General features: G+C 32.1%; 1 protein-coding gene across 1 annotated transcript in view; it reads right to left on the bottom strand.

Moving 5' to 3' along the window:
* Positions 1–11,700, bottom strand: part of LOC114325143 (endoplasmic reticulum aminopeptidase 2-like) — a 133,182-nt gene extending 121,482 nt beyond the window's left edge. Inside the window, exon 1 of the mRNA XM_050663525.1 lies at positions 11,341–11,700. The gene's annotated coding sequence lies outside the window, so the exon portion shown is untranslated. The remainder of the gene's footprint in view (positions 1–11,340) is intronic.
* Positions 11,701–15,109: the final 3,409 nt, after the last annotated feature.

Raw genomic sequence — 15,109 nt, forward strand, 5'->3', positions numbered from 1 at the left:
TAGCTCAAAGAAATGAGTAAAAATACACGGTTTTTATGACACTCAGTGTAACTACGTAACAATTGTTTTAGTTTCTCTATGGACGGAATAACAAAATTTATGTAAATCTGACCAATCTTTTCTCAATTTAACTATTTATTGACAATTTAAATGAAAAATAGCCGATTTTAAGAATTTTCGTCTATAAGTTACAATGTTTTACCAAAAAACTGAAAAAAGAACCGATTAGTTTATTGAAATAGCCTTAAAATGAGTTGAAGTAAAATAGAATTGGAGCTTTGTTTATCAATAAACATTAACTATTCAAATTTATTTCTTACGTTTTAAGCTAACTACCTGAGGTACCCCTAAACCCTAAAAATGTCATCAAAACGACGATTTTGAAGCTCTTTTGACTGGATTAAAGAAGCTATTATCGATTCAAACAAAAGTTGTGTATTTTTAATTCTAAATTTCAACTATTTAATTAAAAATAAAGTGTTTCAGTTGAAAATTCAAAGTTGCTACACCCACCGCTTTCGCAGGCAGAATAAGAACCCTGCTATTGCATAAGTATATAGATTTTGAAAAACCATTCAAAAAGCATTCCAAAGTTTTTTCGATATGCCGTCTAGTTCTCGCGATATTTGACAATCGCCTTTCTGGACAGAGCCCTTAAATAATGTAAACATTCTTATTCAAGCTAGACATAAGCCGAGTGAGAGAGCTGACCGTGAAATTCATTTGCGATGTTTCCAAATTTACCGGATCTCGGATTGTCTGCAAAATATATATTTACCATATACACAACGGATCGCGCGCGCTGCCCTCTACAGCGGATTTAGTGGAACCACTGCAATATAAAATTCACCAAAAGGGGTGCAAAATGAGGTCCAGACAAAAATCGATTTCCTTGTACCCTAACCATTGTTACATCGAGATGTCACTATATACACGTGAATACAAGGTGAGATCCAAAATCGGATCTCGCCTTGCAAAACGGATCTCATCTTGTATAGCTTATGATACAAACGGATCTCGCCTTGATATGAAGACATATATATATATATATATATATATATATATATATATATATATATATATATATTAATAAATTCGGAGACTAGCAACGTGGAATGTGAGAGGACTAAATGGAAAAGAGGCAGAATTAAGCTATGAGTTTGATAGAAACAGAATAGAAATACGTACTAGGAATAACAGAAACCAAAAAGAAAGGCAATGGAGAAATGTATTTAGAAGGTGGACATATTCTCATATACAGCGGTGTACCCAATGAAAAAAAGAGCAGCAGCAGGAGTGGGATGTGTAATACAAAAAGACAGAATAAAGCACATACAAACATGGGAAAGTTGGACAGAAAGAATACTTATAGTAGAGATGAAGGATGAATGGGAAGAAAACCTAACCATAATCACGGTGTATGGCCCAGATGAAAATGATAAAAAGGAAATAAAGGACAAATTTTGGGAAGACCTGAACATAGCCGTAGAAAACAGTAAAGGAAAAATTTTTATCATTGGAGATTTTAATGGTAGAGTAGGAACCAAGGATATGTCGACATCTGATGTAATTGGAAAATATGGCGAGGAGGTGAGAAATAACAATGGAAGAAGATTAACAGAATTTTGTGAATTAAATAACCTAATAGTAACAAACACACACTACGAGCATAAAAATATCCATAAATATACAAGACAAGGACCAAGGGAAACGGAAAAATCAATAATCGACTATATACTGATAGAACGCAATAATAGAAGGGCACTCCAAGACGTAAGAGTTAGAAGTGGACCTGAAATAAACAGCGACCACTATTTATTGGAAGCCAAAATAAAAAATAGGATAGAACTCCAAACGAGAGCAACAGAAAATAGAAAAAAGATCGAGTTCGAAACAATTAAAAACTACAAGCTTAGAGACAAACAAATAGCTCAAAAATATGAAGAATTGACAAACTTAAAAATATCAAACTTAATGAGATCAATACAAGAAAGCAATTTGGAAGAAAAATGGCAACTACTTAAACATATATTAACGTAAACGGCAAAAGACACGTGCGGGGTATACAGGAAAAACAACAAAACTAAACAAACGAGCTGGTGGAATGACGAAATCAAAAACCATGTAAAAATGAAGAAGAAACTATGGGAAAAATATTTAGGGAACAAAACCGAGGAAAATTACGATAGATAAAAAGAAGAAAGAAAGAAAGTAAGAGACATGATAAAAATAGAAAAAGAAAAGACATGGATACTATTTTTTTGTATAAGGTACTTTTTGAGTAATTTGAGAAAAACCGTCTAAAAACGTGTTTTTTTTGTTGAAAAATGAACATATTATTCACTCGCGAATAACTCGAAAAGTATTGACTTAGTGAAAATACTCTATCGAGCAAAAGTTGCTTAGAATTAATCAGTTTATAGTTTATCCACTTCCGGACTTATTTTAAAGGTATCTTTTTGCACCCCCGAGAAGGAGTGTTAGCTATGTGTATGCCAAAGTTCATGTCAATCCAAGCGGTTTTTTTTTAATCTAGAGCAAAAACCGCGAGTAAACGTACTATACAGTTATTTTTGCAATAATTTATTAATAACAAAGTCGGAACGTGGTTTAAGCTATCACGACTAGTGGCAATCGATTTAGCGTATATAAACATACTATGAAAAAGACTACAAACTTGCTGTAGATAGCGCATTATTTCGAGCTTTTCGCCGAATAATCAATCATTTTGTTATTAACAAAATAACAACATATTTTGAGTAATCGAGACTAGTCGCAAAAACACATCAGAAAATACCTTAACACTATCAATTTCTTTACAGGGCTTCTAATAAGTAATACATACCTGGAAAATACCTAATTTTACCATAATTTGTTAATAACAATTAAACGGGTAATATTTGGGCTTTCAAACTACTTACATTGGATTCAGCGACCCAAAAAACCTATAATACCACCATCAAATCACGGCGAGCTAGAATTTACCACGGGACCCCTTACGTTGCGACTAGACTATAAGGCCTTAAGAGTAGTTTGAAATTAAATAATGCTAGAGGCCGTTTTTTAGAGCATACTTTTCTAAAAAGTTTAGTTTTTGATTTATTGTTCTAGGTCCTAGGACAAACCTAAGTGAAAATATTGGCTAAAGAACAAAACCATCGGCAAAATATTTTTTTTTAAATAAAATGAATGCAATAATGTTGTATACCTACTCTATCTATAAGCTGAAGTTTAATTGGAAGAAAAATAAAAAATGTTAAAAATAATCAAGCAACCAACGCAAGTATGGATTGACCCTAATGGCAGGTATAGTAACGGCAGTGTTGCCAATCGGCGGATAATTATCCGATTTGCGTACCTTTTGGAGAGTTGTATCTTCTTCGTACCTTTAAATAAATCGGATATTTGCGGATATTTTTCAGTGTATCTACCATTGACTAAAACTTTCTCATTCATATATTCCCAACACCAACAACACATTAATTTTGTTTGGTTCCACCCAAATTTTTATAAATAACCTATACTGGATGAATGTTAGTGACATCCGATACTTTTCATCTTTTGACAAAAGGGACATGTGCCGATTCTTTTGTTTAGAATTTAAATACACAAGTGTGTCCACTTAAGGCATACTAATCCAATTCAAATTTCAAAAACCGTTATACAGTGTGAAATGCACTTTTGGAATAAAATTATTTGTGTCCTTGTTTTAAAGAATTATAAAAAGCGCTGGGACCCCTCGATTTTAATATATATAAATGTGCATTTTTTAAATATAAATTTAAATCTACAGGGTAATTGACGAAAGGCTGGCAGAGTCCATATGTTTTTTTTATTGGAACACCCTATATATTTTTATATTTTTAAAAGCTGCTTAACAACTAATTTTAACGAAATATAATTATCAATAATACAGGGTGAAATTTTGAAATTAGAAAGTATGGAAACTACTTATGGAATAAAATTGTTTGTGTACTTATTTTAGAAAATTATTAAAAAATGCTGTACCCGTTAACTTTTAAATTCAAATGGGCGCTTTATAAACATAGATTTAAATATACAGGGTGCGTCACGAAAGTCTAGCATGGTCCATGATCTTTAGTTTTAATGAATCACCCAGTATATTTTTGTGTTATTAGAAGCTAATGTTATACCTAATTATATTTATGATTTTTTTGAGGAATGTAATGGTACTATGCAGAAAAGGACTTTCCGGCACAGAAACGTCACATTTCTGCACACTACTGTCAGTTATTCTGTGAGAAAATATTAAGTTTGTTAACATAAAATTCTGCAGAAAAATGCATTTGGAATAGTGGTTGTAGAAAAATCTACTTATTTGAAACTAGTAGTATCCAGATATCTACTAATTAACTCAAAAATCCTTCAAATTTTTTGCCTATAAAAATTATTTAGTCGGGCATTAACGTTGAACACACCACGGGTATTATGGATAATAACTTTGATACCTTAATAACTACAAGACTGTCAAATACATTTCTATTGTTTTAGTTGTAATAAATATTTAGTTGTTAAAAGAGCGTAAGCGCAAAATTTCGGACCAATAATCTTTAAACTTATTAATTTTTTTCGATTCCTGAGAAAACTAATCAATATTTTTGAAAAATTTGAACGCAGAATGAAAAATTACATTATTATCGAGGGCTGAAAGTCCCTTAGAATAAACAAAATGTTTCTTTTGAATGAGATATTTAAAATTAAAAATCACACTCAATATTCTGTTTTCCTTTTACCCCTCTAACATATTAGAATAAAAATTATAGAAATCTTCAGAGACTTTCGGCCCTCGGTAATAATGTAATCTTTCATTCTGCGTTTAAATTTTGAAATAATACTTATTAGCTGTCTCAGTACTCGAAAAAATAATGCATTTTAAGAGCATTGACCAGAAATTTTGCGCCTATGCTGTTAATATAGCTGTAGTTTATTTTGTATTGATTTATTTATTATTTATTTTTCCAGTACCTAGTTTTAGGTAGTTATTACGTTTTAATAAAATAACATTTAAAAGTGTTTTTTCTACTCAAATAATTATAATAAATTAATATAACGATCCAAATAATGAAATATTTAGATTTATTTATTTATTTAGAATTTAACACTTACGATAATACAAAATACGAATAATATAATAATAGTAAGTAAATAGTATTTACATATGTACATGAATTAGGTAATAATCAACTAGGATACGAGATTTTCATCTATAAACGAAAATTTTTAAACTTTGAAATAGAGAATCCAGTAGATTAGAGGGCCGGTTGCGGTTGTTCGAACGCTAAACAGAAATGGAATCAACTGATCATTATCAAATATTTAATTACTGTCAATGTCAACTTTTATTGGGTTGCTGAAAACATAATTGATAACAATTATGAGATTAGATTAATTAATCAATTATCTTAATAATTGTTACGTTAATTGATAATTAATAATTAATTAATCAATCAATTATGGTAATTATCATAATGATAATTGATTACAATCAACTGATTGGCGTACGAACAACGGATTTTGTTATTTGATGGTTGTTAAGGGGACTAAAAGAATAACATTGGCAGCATTGATTTTAATAACAGAATATTTTTTGACCTAGTGTACCTTTTCCTGATAAATCGGATATTTTTCGAGTGATTATCGGATAATCTAGAGAAATGCGATTGGCAACACTGAGTAACGGTAAAAATTGCATGTCCGCACAGCCCCAAGGATTATAACCGAATCGACTACAAGCACAAGTCGATTGCAGATCCTAGCTTTCTAGGTAGGTATACGCGGTACGGATGGATTATTATAAGTTTATGGATATGTACTTAAAATTGAAACTTGATAAATATTCCATCTATTAGTTGTCAGTATTAATCAAGATTTCAATATCTATTAATATGACTTTTTACAAAGTTTCATATACCTAATTATTATTCTAAATGGGAAATGAGCCACAATTTAATTTAAAAAATGATTTTATTGACGTTTTTAAAATATTATTTTATTATACCGGGTGTCCACTTATATTTTCCCCCATTTTAACTGCCTATAACTTCTAAACGGCTCAAGATAGAAATATGCGGTGTTCACTGAAATGTTTTATTTTAGTAAAAGTTTTGTCTGAATGGATGGAATTTTTTATATCGCTTTCAAATATGAAATAAAAAATGGCGGATTTTTGAAAAAAACTTTGTTGACTTTTTTTTAATGGAACACCCAGTATATTCTTTTATAAATTGAAAGAAAGGTCATTCACCTATGTAGCGATATAAAGTTTTTCAAAATCGGTTGTCAAATCACTGAGTAATTAATTTTTAAAATGAGAGGTGCAAGGTGGATATCACATACCTAAATAACATAACTAAGCAAGTTATGTGATTTCCACATTGCATCTCTCATTTTAAAAATTAATTGCTCAGTCATTTGACAACCCATTTTAAAAAATTTTATATCGCTGGATAGATAAATGACCGTTTTTTCAAGTTTTTAGGTAAATGATCATTTTTATACCGCTTTTAAATAAAAAATGGCGGATTTTTGAAAAAAAAAAAACGTTGTTGACTTTTTTTATTAAAACACCCAGTATATTTTTTTGTGTCTTGAAAAAACGGTCATTTACCTATCCAGCGAAATTTTTTAAAATCGGTTGCCAAATGACTGAGCAATTAATTTTTAAAATGAGAGATGCAATGTGGAAATCACATAACTTGCTCAGTTATGTTATTTAGGTATGTGATATCCACGTTGCACCCCTCATTTTAAAAATTAATTACTGAGTGATTTGACACCCGATTTTGAAAAACTTTATATCGCTGGATAGGTGAATGACCTTTCTTTCAATTTACAAAAAAATATACTGGGTGTTCCATTAAAAAAAAGTCAACAAAGTTTTTTCAAAAATCCGCCATTTTTTATTTCGTATTTGAAAGCGGTATAAAAAATTCAATCCATTCAGACAAAACTTTTACTAAAATAAAACATTTCAGTTAAAACCGCATATTTCTATCTTGAACCGTTTAGAAGTTATAGGCAGTTAAAATGGGGGAAAATATAAGTGGACACCCGGTATTTTGAGAGTAAACTGAATGTAAGACCAACTTCTTACAATGTCGGGATAGTATAATTAAGTTTTTTCCTGGTTTTTCCTCGTAATTTACTATGGAATCACTAACACTAACATGAGAATTTTATTATCACCATTGCATGTGGTTGTCTTTTTAATGACAAATTACATGCTATGACTTTTTTGTGGCGGATATTCTTGAGTTGATTTCATGTAATCGAATGATAAACTATCTTTCAATAAAGTTGTCCCAGGAGCGCAACTGAAAATATTGGCAATATCATTTTAAAGTCTTCTACTTTGAAAGGTATAATAATATGTATGTCTGAATTGTCGATATGAATGAGTCAGATTAGGTATTAGAAGAATTTTCTTTACTAAGCAACAAAATTTTTGTTTAATTCAGTTATATTTTGTATTTCTAAAACGACGTCCGAGGTGGAAGTCAAAACGTCAATAAAATAATTTTTTAAGTTAAATTGTGGCTTATTTCCCATTTAGAATAATAAATTACATAAATGCCACAAAGAAATATTTTCAGAACAATATTTATTTATTTATTTATTTATATATATTTACGAGCAAAGCTCATTGCAATAAATCATTACAGAAGATATGAAGAACTAAAAAAATATTACAAATATACGTAAAATACAATAAGATACAATAAACACTACGACAATAAAGCAAGTCAAAAAGTAAAAATAACAGGTAAAGATATATAATCACAAGTTTAAAATATTCAAGAACATAAAACTAGAGGGTGCAATCCTTAAGCGTTTTTAAAAATCGCGAACTATCCGCAAAGAAATCCACACAATTGGAGCAAGCATTTGCCTGTCTAGAAACACTCGAGATGAAAGAATTTGCAGTGAAGTTAGTTCTGCTGATGGGAGTATGAAACGTAGATCTTGAACGTGTGATTCTGGAGGGAATATGTAAACCTACTTCCTCCAGGAGCTCAGGGCAGTCGTGAATTGAATTTATAATATTATACAACATGTACATGTCCTTCTTTTTCCGTCTGCTTGATAAGGTGTCAATGTTAAGTTCTAGTTCAAGATCCATATAATTCCAGTCTCTACGGTTTGTTTTGAATGCGACGAACCTAAGGAATAGGTGCTGGATCCTTTCAATCTTACAGTTGTATGTCTCATAGGCGGGTGACCAGACGCAAGATGCATATTCCACGATTGGCCTCACCATTGCACAGTACAACAGTTTAAACGATCTCAACTGCTTAAAGTCTTGGGAGCATCTTTTAATAAAACCTAACAGTTGAAGCGATTTTGAGATGATATTGCTTATATGAATATTGAAAGATAGTCCAGAGTCAAGTGTAACTCCAAGATCTTTTATGGATGTGACTGTTGTGATATTTATATCACCTATTTTGTATGTGAAAGAGATAGGACTTTTTGAACGCGTGAATGAAATGTGAAAACATTTGCAGGAGTTGAGAACCATGTCATTGTTGCTGCACCATTCATTCAACCGATTCGAATCGGACTGAAGCCTTAAACAGTCGAGTGGATTCCTAATGTGGCAGTAAAACTTAACATCGTCAGCAAATAAAAGAAATTTCGCATATTGGAAACAGTCTTTTATATCGTTAATAAAAACATTAAACAACAAAGGTCCTAGATGAGATCCCTGCGGTACGCCCGAAGGGACAACTATTTCGTAGGAAAAATAGCTGTAGAGCTTGACGATTTGTTTTCTGTCCAGAAGATATTCCCTAAGCCACAGCAGAAGTGAACCATGTATCCCTAATCGCTGCAATTTTTCTAATAGAATATTGTGATTAACTCTGTCGAAAGCCTTAGAGAAGTCGGTGTACAGGGCGTCCACCTGTAGTCCTTCGTCCAAGGCGTTCAGTAAGAAGTTAGTATATGTCAGCAAATTGAGTTCAGTTGACTTATGGCGCCTGAAACCAAACTGCTGTTCCAATAGAACACCGTTCAAGGAGGGTGTAAGGAAATCGCAGAAAAGTGATTCGAATAGTTTAGGAATAGAGTTGGACACAAGACTTTTGTCACCTGTTTTGTGTAAGGGCAATAGGAAACTGGTCTTCCAAACATTTGGAAAGCTTCCACTAGCTAAAGACTTGTTAAAGATGAGAAATAATGGCCGAGCTAAATTAAATGCACAGTACTTGAGCAAGCTTGATGGGATGCCATCAGGTCCCGGGCCTTTAGAAGGATTGAGGTTACACAATTTAGAGTATAATATTCATATAATTTTGATGTAATTTAGGTGAAATTATATGTTTGTACGTATCCATAAACTTATAACCCATTCGTACCGCATATGCGTAGAAAGCTAGGATATGCAATAATCCAGAGAAATAAGAATTTTCTCAGGACACTCAAATATCCAGGTAGCTGACTACTTTTTTAGTTATTGTAAACCTATTGTGGGAAGAAAACCTACCTGTTTCCTGCCTAGAGTTCGCATCCATTTTTTAATTTATACAATTTAACGCATAAAACAAGATTTTTTTTTTTGTTTTTTTGCACCCCATTAGAAAGCTGAATAGTTGATATAAAATTTAAAAAATTGATTTTTTAGAACATTGAAAAAGCTTCAAAATACCGATTCTTGAATGCTAAATGCCAATTTGTTGTTTCGCAAATTGCAGAATAAATGAAAATCCATATTTGTTACTAACTTTTAGTAAATTTAACTTAGAATTTTATGTAGGGTATTTTGGTACTTAACAAACCCTCAAAATTTGAGACCGATCCATTAATTAGTTTAAAAGTTATTCTATTTGTCTACGCAGAGACCTTTATATTGCAATAACATAAGACAGAAAATAATGAATATAGGGCAATTCTGTGTATGCAAAGAAGTAGAAGAGTGATGCCAAATTTTTGAAATTTTATGGTTTAAAAACATTTAGAATAATTTTGTAAATATTGTCCGTAGAAATTTTTTTTTATACATTCGAAAAGCTAGTATTTCAACACAAATTTTCAAATAAAAAAATTTAGCCTGGGTTCATTTTTTTGGATAAAGTTAGCCATATGTTTTTTTTAATTCGCAGCTAGTTTGTTTATAATAATTAAGGAATCTCATTGACGCCATTTTAAAGAATGGGTTTTTTATTTTTTGTTAAAAAATTTGCACAAACATTGTACTTTCACAGCACCCTCTACTAATTTTCAAATATGTAGTTCAAACGGTTACTAGGAAAACCTACAAATTCACTGAGTTAAAACACCGAAAAAGCGATTTCAAACTACGTAATACAATTTTCTGTATCTCCGGATCAATTCAATGGATTTTGATCTTTCTTTTATTAATTTGCATGTAATTTCTACATACATTACAAATATGCAATTTGTTTATAAATTTATTAATTAATAAACAGTCGAATTTGTTTAAACAATTCTTGAAAACAATTTTTTTTCCAAAAATCTATTTTTTAAATCATAGTATCATTAATGATCATAGAAAAAGTACATAAATTATTTAAGTAAGTAAAAGAATATTTTTATTAGATAATTATTTATTGAAGATAATTTATTTATTAAAGCATACCTTAGCTTTTTATATGATTAATAATAATAGTGTAATTAAAAAACATGGATTTTTTGGAAAAAAATTTTTTTTTTAAGTTGTTTAAACAAATTAGACTGTTTATTAAATATTAAATGTCCAGACAACTTGTATATTTATTTGTAATGTAAAAAAAAATTACATACGAATTAAAAAAGAAAGATCAAAATCTATTCAGTATATCCCGAGATGCAAGTGACAATACTTTTAAGTTGCTTTTTTAGTTTTTGAACTCATGTACAAATTTTGTCGGCTCCCCCTTCACTTACCACGACTAGTCACCATTTGAACTATATTTTTAAAAATTCGAGTAAAATACCAGCTTTTCGAATATGTAAAATGATTTTTTCTACGGATAATAGGTAGTGTTATTGTAAATGTTTATAAACTACCACATTTCAAAAATTTGGCATTAGGATTTTTGACTATATTAGATAATTTTTTTATCTTTTTTTAATACATTTTGATAGTATCATTTTCTACTTTTATTTGGCATAATTTCACGTCTGGCCCCCCTGAAAAATTTTATATAGGCGCGGGTGCACACGCTAGCATCTGTAAATATGCGTCCGGAACATGGTCTATTTCTTGCTTATTTCTTATTTCCCTAGTGCTTATAAGTCGGTTCGGTTATAATCCTTGGGGCTGTGCGGGTAAAAACGGACTATAGCCCTTTCTTATTTTATTGAATACATAAAGAATACCTGACTGGTTATGGTTGTTAGTCGGCCAGCTGAATGATGCTACGGCGAACCGGTCTTCAATGCTGAATCCTGTATTGGACGATTGGCGTTGGGATTCAAATCCACTAAACTCGCGGTCGCGCTTTTTCGGCTTGGCATGGCGTCACCCCGCGAACACAATACGGATTATTACTGCACTAATATATTATAATGTATTAATTAAACTTTCTTATAACCGGTATATTACGAAGAACCAAACTGAATCCTACACTTGTAATGTTCTGTATTTACTGAATTGAAAACGCTATGTATTTATTTACAATTTAAAAGTGACAAAAATGAAAGGTTTGTTCTCTTCTGTAGTCGTACCGAGTACCGCGACACGCGTACCGTACTCACTAACTCCTGACTCACTGGGGTTTTTCCACAAAGTACGTAGCAGCGTTGCCACATTTTATTTGAAATTTACTTAACTAAAATCTATTAAATCTAAAACTAAAATATATATAATATGTACATACTATAAAACTTTATTAACGTATTTGTATATAATTTGGGATTTTTTTTTAATAAAAACATCAGCTAAATTAACTAGAAATATATAAAAAGGCGGCGCCAGATATGCGGTATTTGGCAATTACTGAACAAGTGCTTGCTAAATATCAAATATTTGAGTGCTCATGAAAGTGTTCGTTAAACGGCAAGCACCTTGCACCACATATTCCAGATTTGTTCCGAGATTCACCACGGCGAATATTTGTTTACTTTGAAGTGTTGAAAAGACCGACAACGTACGGGAACACGACAAATATTCGACAAGCACTAAAATTGGTAAATGCCAAATAGCAAGCAACCCCTCCACACTGATAGGCAAATAGCGAGCACTTGTTCAGTATTTGCCAAATACCGCATGTCTGGCGCCGCCTTATAATATGAATGTTTGTAAAAACCCAAACTTTTTTACATTTTAACAGGCAAACAAAATGACCTACTTTGAAATTTGGCATATTTGTATAAATATGTTATAGTTCAAGCGTTCAAGTTCAACAGTTTCTGTGAAGAATATGGACTAAAAATGAATATAAAAAAGACCAAATACATGATACTTAATTGCCGAAAATTTCTATCGACGGTTTAAAAATAAAAACACCCAAACAAGCAAACCTTTCTGTACAATATCCTTCTCAATCGCTCGAATTTGACTCTTCTGTCTTAAACACCCCTTTTACACTTCAGGAATTATTAAATGTTCTTCTAACTTGCAAGAATTCGGCTGCAGGTCCCGGATAACATCCCCCTCGTATTCCTCAAAAATCTTCCTATGTCTGCCATCAAAAACTTCTAATACTGTACAAAATAATATGGACCGATCAAAAATTTCCAACATTATGGAGGGAATCTATCGTTATACCAATTAAGAAACAAGACAAGTCCTCTACTAACCCAAATTCGTATCGTCCTATTTCACTAATATGCACCTTGTGTAAACTCCTAGAAAAACTAATAAACAAAAGATTAATATGGTATCTAGAAAAATACAAAATTTTAGATTCAGCTCAATCTGGTTTTCGTCCGTGCCGAAGCACGGCTGACAACTTAGTAATGCTATAACTACAAACAGAAATCACAATCGCTTTTCAAAACAAACAAGATTTAATAGCAACATCATTTGATATCGAAAGCGCTTTTGATACTTTACTACATTCTACTGTATTAACCAAATTAAAGGAATACAATATTTCAGGAAATACATTATCTTTTATCGAACAGTTTCTCTCTTGTCGCCGCTTTAAAGTATTAGTTAACGGAAAAGCTTCCTCAACTCACGTTCAAGAAAACGGAGTACCCAAGGTTCAGTTCTAAGTTCCACTTTATTCATAATCACTATCAATGATATTTGCAATAATATTCATAGCCCAGTGAAGTACAACTTATACGCAGATGACCTCATTTTATATTGCCGCGGTAAAGATACGTTCACAACTACAAATTTAATACAAAATGCAGTAAATGAACTAACTTCTTGGTCTTCAAATTTTGGTATTATTTTCTCTGCTGAAAAATCAAAAGTACTCAAATTTAGTCGAAGAACACGTAGCATTATATCACCTCAACTTACATTAAATGGTACTCTGCTCACGGTATGTAATGAACACAAAATACTAGGTTTAATATTTGATAATCGACTAACATGGAAACCACAGATTACAAATGTCAAATTTAATTGCTCAACCAGATTAAATTTATTAAAATCTCTAGCAAACCATCACTGGGGAGCTGATGAGGACGTCCTAATTAAGATGTACAGATCTCTCATTCGCTCTCGTTTAGATTATGGATGCTTTGTATACATGTCAGTATCAAAGTCTTATGTAAGAACTCTTGACACTATTCAGAATACCGCATTACGAATCTGTCTTGGAGCTTTCAGATCCAGTCCCACCGAAAGCCTACGTTGCGAGGCAGGTGAACTTCCTCTTTCACTTCGTAGGCAACAATTGCTTCTGACATACTTTGCTAGGGTGTCTTCGAATCGAAACAACCCTGTATATGAGCTAATTTGCAAACCCTATAACTGCACGCCCAATAATAAATATCAGACACTACCTCAAATTTTACTTCCTCTTTCACGACCTGTTGATTTATCAGTAACAGATACTCATATAATATCATCAACTCCTCCCTGGATTAACAATATCCCAAAAATTAACCTTTCGCTTAACAACTATCCGAAAAATAAAACCAACAGCCTAATTCTGAGACAATCGTTCCTAAAGCTGGTCAACACAAACTGATACGACGAGATTCTCTACACAGATGCATCTAAAACTGCGACAGGGGTTGGATATTCTGTAACAACTGCAAATACTGTTCTTCAGAAGTTCTGCCTTCCAGCATCCAACTCCATCCATACAGGAGAGCTATATGCCATCCTCCAAGCATTAAAATGGTTATCTAGCCAAACTAAAGCCAAAAACATTGCAGTATGTACTGATTCGATGTCCTCCATCGACTCAATTAAAAATATGTACTCCCAACATCCATTAGTTCACACCATACACGAAGAAACAAACCGTCTCATTGCTTCTGGAATAAATATAACGTTAATCTGGACTCATTCACACGTTGGAATTTCAGGCAATGAGACCGCCGATACTGCTGCAAAGGAAGCAATTACAGCCAAATCAGACATCAAACCCGTTCAACTAGCATCAGATCTAAAACCACTTTTCAGGTCCCAAATCAAAAAATCCTGACAAAACCAATGGAAGATATCAACCTCGAAATTATGCAGAATACAACCTACTGTCGAAACCTTTCAACTACCTAACTTAAGCAGAAGAGACAAGTTAATCATTCGCAGGTTGAGAATTGGTCACACACGGTTGACACATGGACACCTCATGGCTTCAGAGACATCAAGTGTTTGTGAAAAGTGCAGTGAATCGCTAACCGTTCAGCATATTCTCACTCAGTGCACCGGGTTCGAACAAGAACAAAAAAAAATACTCGATACAGGGTCTTACTAATGTGATTCTCAGTGACTTGAAACATGTTCAGAATGTACTTGACTTTCTGCGTGAAACAAATCTGTACTATAAAATTTAATGTTTTTTTTTAGGTATTTTCTCTCTATTGTAAACAATAATCGAATGTAATAGCTTATGTCCTTATGTAACAAAATTGGCCCAATGTCAATAACCTTGTTGTTGAGACACAATAAACGAAAAAAAAAATAGAGAAAAACCTTTAAATAGAAAGTTGTAGTAAATTAAAAAAGCCACATTAT

The sequence above is a fragment of the Diabrotica virgifera genome, chromosome 10 (assembly GCF_917563875.1).
Source record: "Diabrotica virgifera virgifera chromosome 10, PGI_DIABVI_V3a".
Classification (NCBI taxonomy): Eukaryota; Metazoa; Arthropoda; class Insecta; order Coleoptera; family Chrysomelidae; genus Diabrotica; species Diabrotica virgifera.